The sequence below is a fragment of the Manihot esculenta genome, chromosome 8, assembly GCF_001659605.2.
Source record: "Manihot esculenta cultivar AM560-2 chromosome 8, M.esculenta_v8, whole genome shotgun sequence".
NCBI lineage: Eukaryota > Viridiplantae > Streptophyta > Magnoliopsida > Malpighiales > Euphorbiaceae > Manihot > Manihot esculenta.
In genome coordinates, this window is record NC_035168.2 from 19985583 (window position 1) to 19993428 (window position 7846).

Consider the following 7846-nt stretch of genomic DNA (forward strand, 5'->3'; position numbering starts at 1 on the left):
GATGTAGCCCGAACGAAATTGTGTTGTGATTGACTAAACCTGCAAGGAAGAGAATGTGAGGTGGACATCCACTTCGACGCTCAAATCAATATACTGAAAAATAAAGAGAATGCAATGAACTGCTTAGAATTTGAGCAATATTTCAAAATAGTGTACCTTTACCTCTATGACTATTTTCCTTTCATATTGTAAAGAAGTGGGTATAAATATAGTATTTTTTTATAATCCGGCAATGATGTGGCCGGCTTGCTAGTAAAGGATCTTACCAGCTAATTAGTCGGGAATCCCGTGATCGAAGGCGTGAAGGGAATATGCTAGATTATAGTTGTTAACGGTAACTTTCTTATGGAGTCTCGCCTTGAAATTAGAAGGGTGAATCTTACCCGACCTGATGCCGATCTTAATACGGATCTAATAAGGCAAATTTCCAACAACGGTGTGGAGCAACCTTATATCATGTCTAAAAAGATTTTAAAATCATATTCATATAATCCATATACACTTGAGACGTGCTTCAATTCATAAGGGATAGATTTAGTGCAACACTTATAATTATGAGTGTAGAGAGTCTAATCAATCTATGGGTCAAAACTATATAAAGAGAAGGCTAAAGCAAAGCTCAAAAAAGATTTTTGTAAAAATTTAGCTTTGTTATAATGGTCTTGCTATGTATTATCATTTAAACACTTGTTTTATCTTAATTTTGTTTGGGTTTGTATTCTGTCCATAATTTTATCTTCTAAGTTTTAGAGTGTTGGATCATGTTTTAGGTTTATATTTTATTACTTATGAGTTGAGATGTTATTTTAATGTGTGAATGGGCATGGGCATTGTGTGTGGTTCGGCTAATCCTAAGAAAAGTATTTTAGGATTTTATTCTTTCTCCTTACGAATAAGGATAAGAAACACTTGTACGCATAACTTTTGAATAAAAAATTTTCAGAAATTTTCTTCATGCTTTTGGCTTATATTGCTTTGAGTGAGAATGAGAATTTGCTTTCATCAATTGTATTAAAAAATCTTGGCTAACTTATCAACTATTCATTGTGGAATTTATCGAATTCTCATTTAAATCCTTCTGTCATTGGTGCTATAATTTCTCTAAGTGTGGAGTGCCATAGGAGGGGGTTTATTAAATCTATGGATTCTATATCTACTTATACTTGAAACTTCTGCCATAGGATTCCACGTCAGACCTGTCCTGAAGCGTCTAGATCTTTTTTTCTCTTTAGATCCGGGTACTATGGTCGGTCGAGTCTTTTTTTTTACGGGTGAAACTGCGTATTGATTTATCAGATTCTTGTCACGTAATATCATGTAGTATCAATTTTTATAAGATTTTTTTAAAATTATTTTTTTTCATATTAAAAAATATTTTTTCAAGCTTAAAAATTTCTGATATATGTGTTGATATAAAAAATGACTAACCACTGATTGAAAATTTATGATAAATATAAAAAATAATACTTTGTAATATAAATATATTAAATTTATATTTGTAATAATAATTTATTAATAATTTTAAAATATTTATTATGAATAAATATTAGTAATAATAAATTAAAATATATATATTTATTTTTAACTAAATGAAAATAATTAAAACTAATAAATTATTAGACATAAAAGTGATGATAAATATAATTTAATATCATTGACAAAAGCTCAACGTGTAATTTCTTAATTATTTTAAGATGTCAAATAGGTCAATCTCTTGGGAATAAAAAAGGATAGATTTGCATAGTTATATTTTAATATTTTTATTTATTAGAAATTTTAACTTCAATTGTGACATAATAAATGCCTGAGTTATAAAAAATATTTACTTTTTAAACATATAAACTTTTAAAAAATATATTTTAAATATCTAAACTTTTAAAAAAATTAATTTTAAACACAACTTTAAAACTATTGATTTATCCATAAATTTAAAAAATTACTTTTACATATAATTTTAAAATCATAAATTTAATAAAATTATGTTTAAAAGTAATTTTTTTTAAGTTTAGACACTTATTAAATCGCGATTAAAATTGAGGTATTTAATAGATAAAAATACTATAATATATATGTAAATATACATTTAGCCAATAAAAAATTCCACATGCTAACTTCTCGATTGTTAAAAAATGAAACATGTCAATTATTGAGAATATGAAACTCCACATATCAGTTATTTGGAGGAAATGGCTCTCTCTATATGTATATAGATAAATTTTTTTAATATTTTGAGTATTTTTGTTTGTTGGCCAACACTGAATAAAGTGAAATAATGTATTCATAAAGTTAAACTAAACTAAACTAAAATAAGGTAATAAAATTAATGATATTAAAATTACTCCAAATCGTCAATTTGGTGGATTAGGAAAAGTAAAATTATTAAATTTTTTGAAACTTACAAAAACCTTAACCAGTTTAAAAATCTCTTAGACGAGCATTATTTTAGAAATCTTAAACGTTACTATAAAAATTTCCTCCCAAATATAATGAAAGAATTAAATTGAAATCGTTTTGAAATAGTATCAGACTCAAACTTACCAAAATTAAAATTTTGAGTCAATTTATAGACATATCTTTTGATTTTTAAAGGTATGTTTTATATTTATGTTTTTTAATATAATTTCATTCAATTGCCTTTTCTTCATTATTTTAATTATAAATACTTTAAATTACTTTATTAATGTACTAATATAATTTGTAATATTTTTAATTCTTTATTATATATGTATCATTTAATTTAAATCATATAATTAATAAGTAGCTAAAATTTAAATTGCATTAATAACAAACAATAAAATTTAAATGGTAATTTAAATATAACTATATATATGAAAAATACTATTCATGTGCATACGTGTAATATCGAAAATTTTTAAAAAAAATCTAGAATGTGTATAGTTCTGCTATATTCTAGACTATTCCTTTTATTTCAGATTATTCTCTCAACGTGCATATATAATCACGTACCAAACAAAGAGAAATAAAAGAGAATATTCCCTTCTTGTCAAATTTATTATACACTACTTTTGTATGGTATCAGAGCCACAATTTTGTAGCTTCAGAATTTCAAATTTCTCTTTTACATGAGAAACCATGGAAAAAGTACCTCTTGCTACTCAAAACGAAACCAATACCTAAAAGAATACTGCCACAGAAGACTCCTATCGCCTCCAACCTAATGAGGCTCTTCATTAACTGGTATGAACTATTTCTCATGGAGTCGATATACAAAAGGACAAATTTGGCTTCATAACTGAAAAATGTGCCATGCTAGAAATAGATTCCTCATCATATGAATAATGGCGAGTTGATAATATGGTGATGTCATGAATTTTGCATTCCATCTCAAAGGATCTACTAGAAGCCTTCATCTATGTCACTACTGCTTATGAACTATGGAGTGAGCTTAAATAGAGGTTTGGAAAAAGCAACAGATCGTTGCTCTATCAAATTTGACCCAAAATCAACTCTTACTCACAAGGAAATATGCCATCAAATGGAATATTTTACAAAATTTAAAAAAACTTTAGGATGATTTGTCCTATTTGAGAAACTTTTCAATTTGTGAATATGGGGCTACAAAAGCTAATGCTGATATTGAATATTGTTTGATTCAATTTCTTATGGGAATGAATGATGGGTATAAGCAAGTGTTAGTGTATTTGCCATAGACCATTATCTTGGACCTTTTTGTATGTCGTTTGGTTATTAATAAAAAAGGTTTTATCATTATTATTTGTTTGCATGTTACATAATAATGATTATCATCCCTGGTTACTTATTATTATGTTGATAATAATAAAATATAACTAGTATGATTATTGATTGATAATCATGAGATGATTATGTATATATTGATATAATTCAATAATCATAGATACTTGTTAGAGAACAAAGTATTGGATGAACCCACATTGAGATCACTACATGGGTTATTGTCATAAGTGAATCTCAAAGTAGTTATATCTTAATCCTTTGACTTGAGATTGTCATAGTTTCCAACATAAAGACTATTATGTTTGATTCAATTTGTGAATATGGGGCTACAAAAGCTAATGCTGATATTGAATATTGTTTGATTCAATTTCTTATGGGAATGAATGATGGGTATAAGCAAGTGTTAGTGTATTTGCCATAGACCATTATCTTGGACCTTTTTGTATGTCGTTTGGTTATTAATAAAAAAGGTTTTATCATTATTATTTGTTTGCATGTTACATAATAATGATTATCATCCCTGGTTACTTATTATTATGTTGATAATAATAAAATATAACTAGTATGATTATTGATTGATAATCATGAGATGATTATGTATATATTGATATAATTCAATAATCATAGATACTTGTTAGAGAACAAAGTATTGGATGAACCCACATTGAGATCACTACATGGGTTATTGTCATAAGTGAATCTCAAAGTAGTTATGTCTTAATCCTTTGACTTGAGATTGTCATAGTTTCCAACATAAAGACTATTATGTTTTGACATAACCAAACATTGTCTTTAATAGGACAATCATAAAGGTTATGATTGAGTATAATAGAAATTATGTAGAAGATATTGAACAATCAAGATAGGATTTGTCCCTCTCTCTGAGAGATATATCTTCTGGGCCCCTCGATAAATGAGACTGAGAAATGCATGGCCATGCTCAAATGAATTGATAGTGTGATCAATATCATTTGAATTTATCAGTCTACTTAGAGATTGAGAAATCATAAGTTTGAACATTATAAGTTTGACATTGACCATGACTTATGTTCAAACTAGATATCGCGTGACAAAGAAATTAATACATGTTCTATTTATTATGCTTTATTGGACTATTGATCCTCATATTAGTTGGGTAGTCATAATGTCTTGCTAGAGGCCACTTATGACTTATGGGCCTTGTGGGACTGGGCCTATTGCTAATTGCCAATTAATGTGAGCCTATTGGGTCACACACAAAAAAACGTTGTTGATGTGCTATGTCATATTAATGGGCTAAAAGCTCAAAGCCCATTAATATGATTAATAATAATAATAATAATAATAAAGTATTATTATTATTAATCATTTATTATTATGAGATAATAATATTTAAAAGATCTGCAGTCTATCTGTAACTGTTACAGATAAAGAACTCTATCACATAAAATATTTGAGTATCTGCGAGATTGTGATAGTGGGTTATGAAAACAACTCCTTTTAGGAAAAGGAGTTATGGAAAAAACAAAAGACTGAAACATATAAATACCCCTTCTACGAATTGTGGAAGGTACACATTTTTTAGAAAACTCAGTCTAAAAAGCTGTAGATTGTGGAGCACATAATCTATCCATCTTTGAGGAGCTAGCACTCTAAAAGCATAGAAGACGTTCGTGTGGATACCATAGAGGGTGTTCGTTTGAAAAGGCAGCACCATCAGTCCAACATTGTATCTTCTCGACGAGATTAACAGGTTAGTCTCATATCCTTCTTGTGAATTAAACAAAGCAATATGATTCTGGGAAAAGGAAATCCGAGAATTTTATTTTTTCACTACGCCTTTGGGTTGCAATAATCTCGAGTTTTCCCAACAGCAAGTTAGTAACCAGATTTTATTGTTTGATTCGTTACCTGTAACAGCCCGGAAATCCGGACCGCTACCGGCGCTAGGATCCAGATCGGCATAAGGCCGCCGGGAACCGTAGCAAGCCTGACATAACCTGTAAACATTCTCATATAACAACCAAGCTCAACCTGTACATAAACATAAACATAACATAAACCTCCACTGGAGCCCTCATCAAACGCTCCAATGGGGTATCTCATCATACATAAGCTTGGTTGAAACATAACCTCATATCTCATATCATAAAGACCATGTACATACAAGTGGGATTAACAATCTGTATTGGTCAAGCACAACTCTATCCTCAATATTCAAATTACATAACATAACTTAAAACACTTTTACAATACATCATAATACAATTGTCATGTCCACAATCTAACTATTACATAAACATAGCTTCCATACTCTGGCTAACCTCCTGATCTACCCTGTACCTGCACATCTGGGGTTAGGGGAGAGGGGTGAGCTACAAAGCCCAGTGAGCAGAATAGAAAAAACATATATTAAAATATTTCATGCTTCCATGAAATGCAACACATCACAAACATATCACATAAGGATGGTATTGTCACCTATAGTCCTCAACATAGTCCAATCGTGCCAGGGGCGTAGAATGGGCCTCACTGGTCTTTCTCTTACATACGTAACATAACATAACATTCCAATATGCCAGGGGCGTAGAATGGGCCTCACTGGTCTTTCTCTTAACATAGTCCAGGGGCGTAGAATGGGCCTCACTGGTAATCCGTACCGTATCATCATCATATCATACCATAGGAGGACTAGAGGATCATCCAATAGCCAATCCGCATCCACATCATATTATGCAATGCAACATATTCGTGTACACTAATGCAAACAACCTAATATCACATGGCATCCATGATGCATGAACATGCTCAAAAACTTATACTTCTTTAATTTAAAAGTTAAGAGTTTATTCTACTCACCTCTGGCTGAAGCTCTACAGACTCTGAAGCAGCTATCTCACTGCTGGGGCCCTCGGTTCCTCGGGTCCGAACCTACACAGGCGGACTCAAATGAGGGACCTAACATTATGAACATAACTCTAATCTACTCCCCAAAAACCCCCTAAAACATCATGAAATAATTATAGAAACACATGCATGAAATGGCTGGACAGGGCACTTTCGGCGGCAGGTTCGGCGGCCGAAAGTCCCTCCAGAGCCGAAAGTCAGGCACTTTCGGCGGCACCTTCGGCGGCCGAAAGTCCCAGAAGAGACGAAAGTCTCTTTTCGGGGGCAACTTCGGCAGCCGAATGCTGCCTTCATAAAGGGGGTTCGGCGGCCGAAAGTCACTTCGGCGGCCGAACCTGAGCTTCTCCCGAAGGGCAGAAACTCAGCTCCTCTATGCACATTTCGCCTCCCAAGCTCAAATCATGCAAAAACTAGTTCTAAAACATGCATACATATCATACATTACACTTAGGGGTCTCAAACTAACATATACCCCAACTACAACACTTCAAACACACAAAAACCAACATACATTGTTCGAAATCATAACATAAACCCAAATATTCAAATAACCCTAACATGCATTTCTACCCCATAAATCTACTTAAAACTTGTTAAAAACATACATTGAGCTCAAGATCGGCTCTTACCTCTTGAAGATCGAGAGAGAGACGACCTAAACTCGAAGATCCAAACAAATGAGCTCCTGAGTTCCCAAAGCTCCAAAAGTTGTTTTAAAAGCTCAAAACCTTCAATGCAAGCTCAAAACTTGAGAAAAATGGTGGGGATTTGGAGGAAGAACAAAAGATTTGGGAGAGGGAGGTTGGAAGCTAGCTGTGGCCGAAAATGGGAGAAAACTCACCCGTTTCGGCTAAGTCCCCTTTTTATAGGTTGCTGGCCAGGCCACGTTCGGGGGCCGAATGTGCCTCCGAATCCATGCAATGTTCGGCGGCCGAACTTGACTTTCGGCGGCCGAACCTGGACTTCCCTCACTCATGCTTTCGGGGGCCTAACGTGCCTCCAAAACGCATGCATGTTCGGCGGCCGAACTTGACTTTCGGCGGCCGAACCTGGGTTTTCCTCCAAAGACTTTTCATGCAAAAGCTCATTTAATTTCATGCTTAAAACATTAAAATACATGAAAACATTTTATAAAAACCTGGTTTTACCCTTCTAGAGGTTTCCGACATCCGAGATTCCACCGGACGGTTGAAATTCTGATATCGGAGTCTAGCCGGGTATTACATTCTCCCCCCCTTAAGAA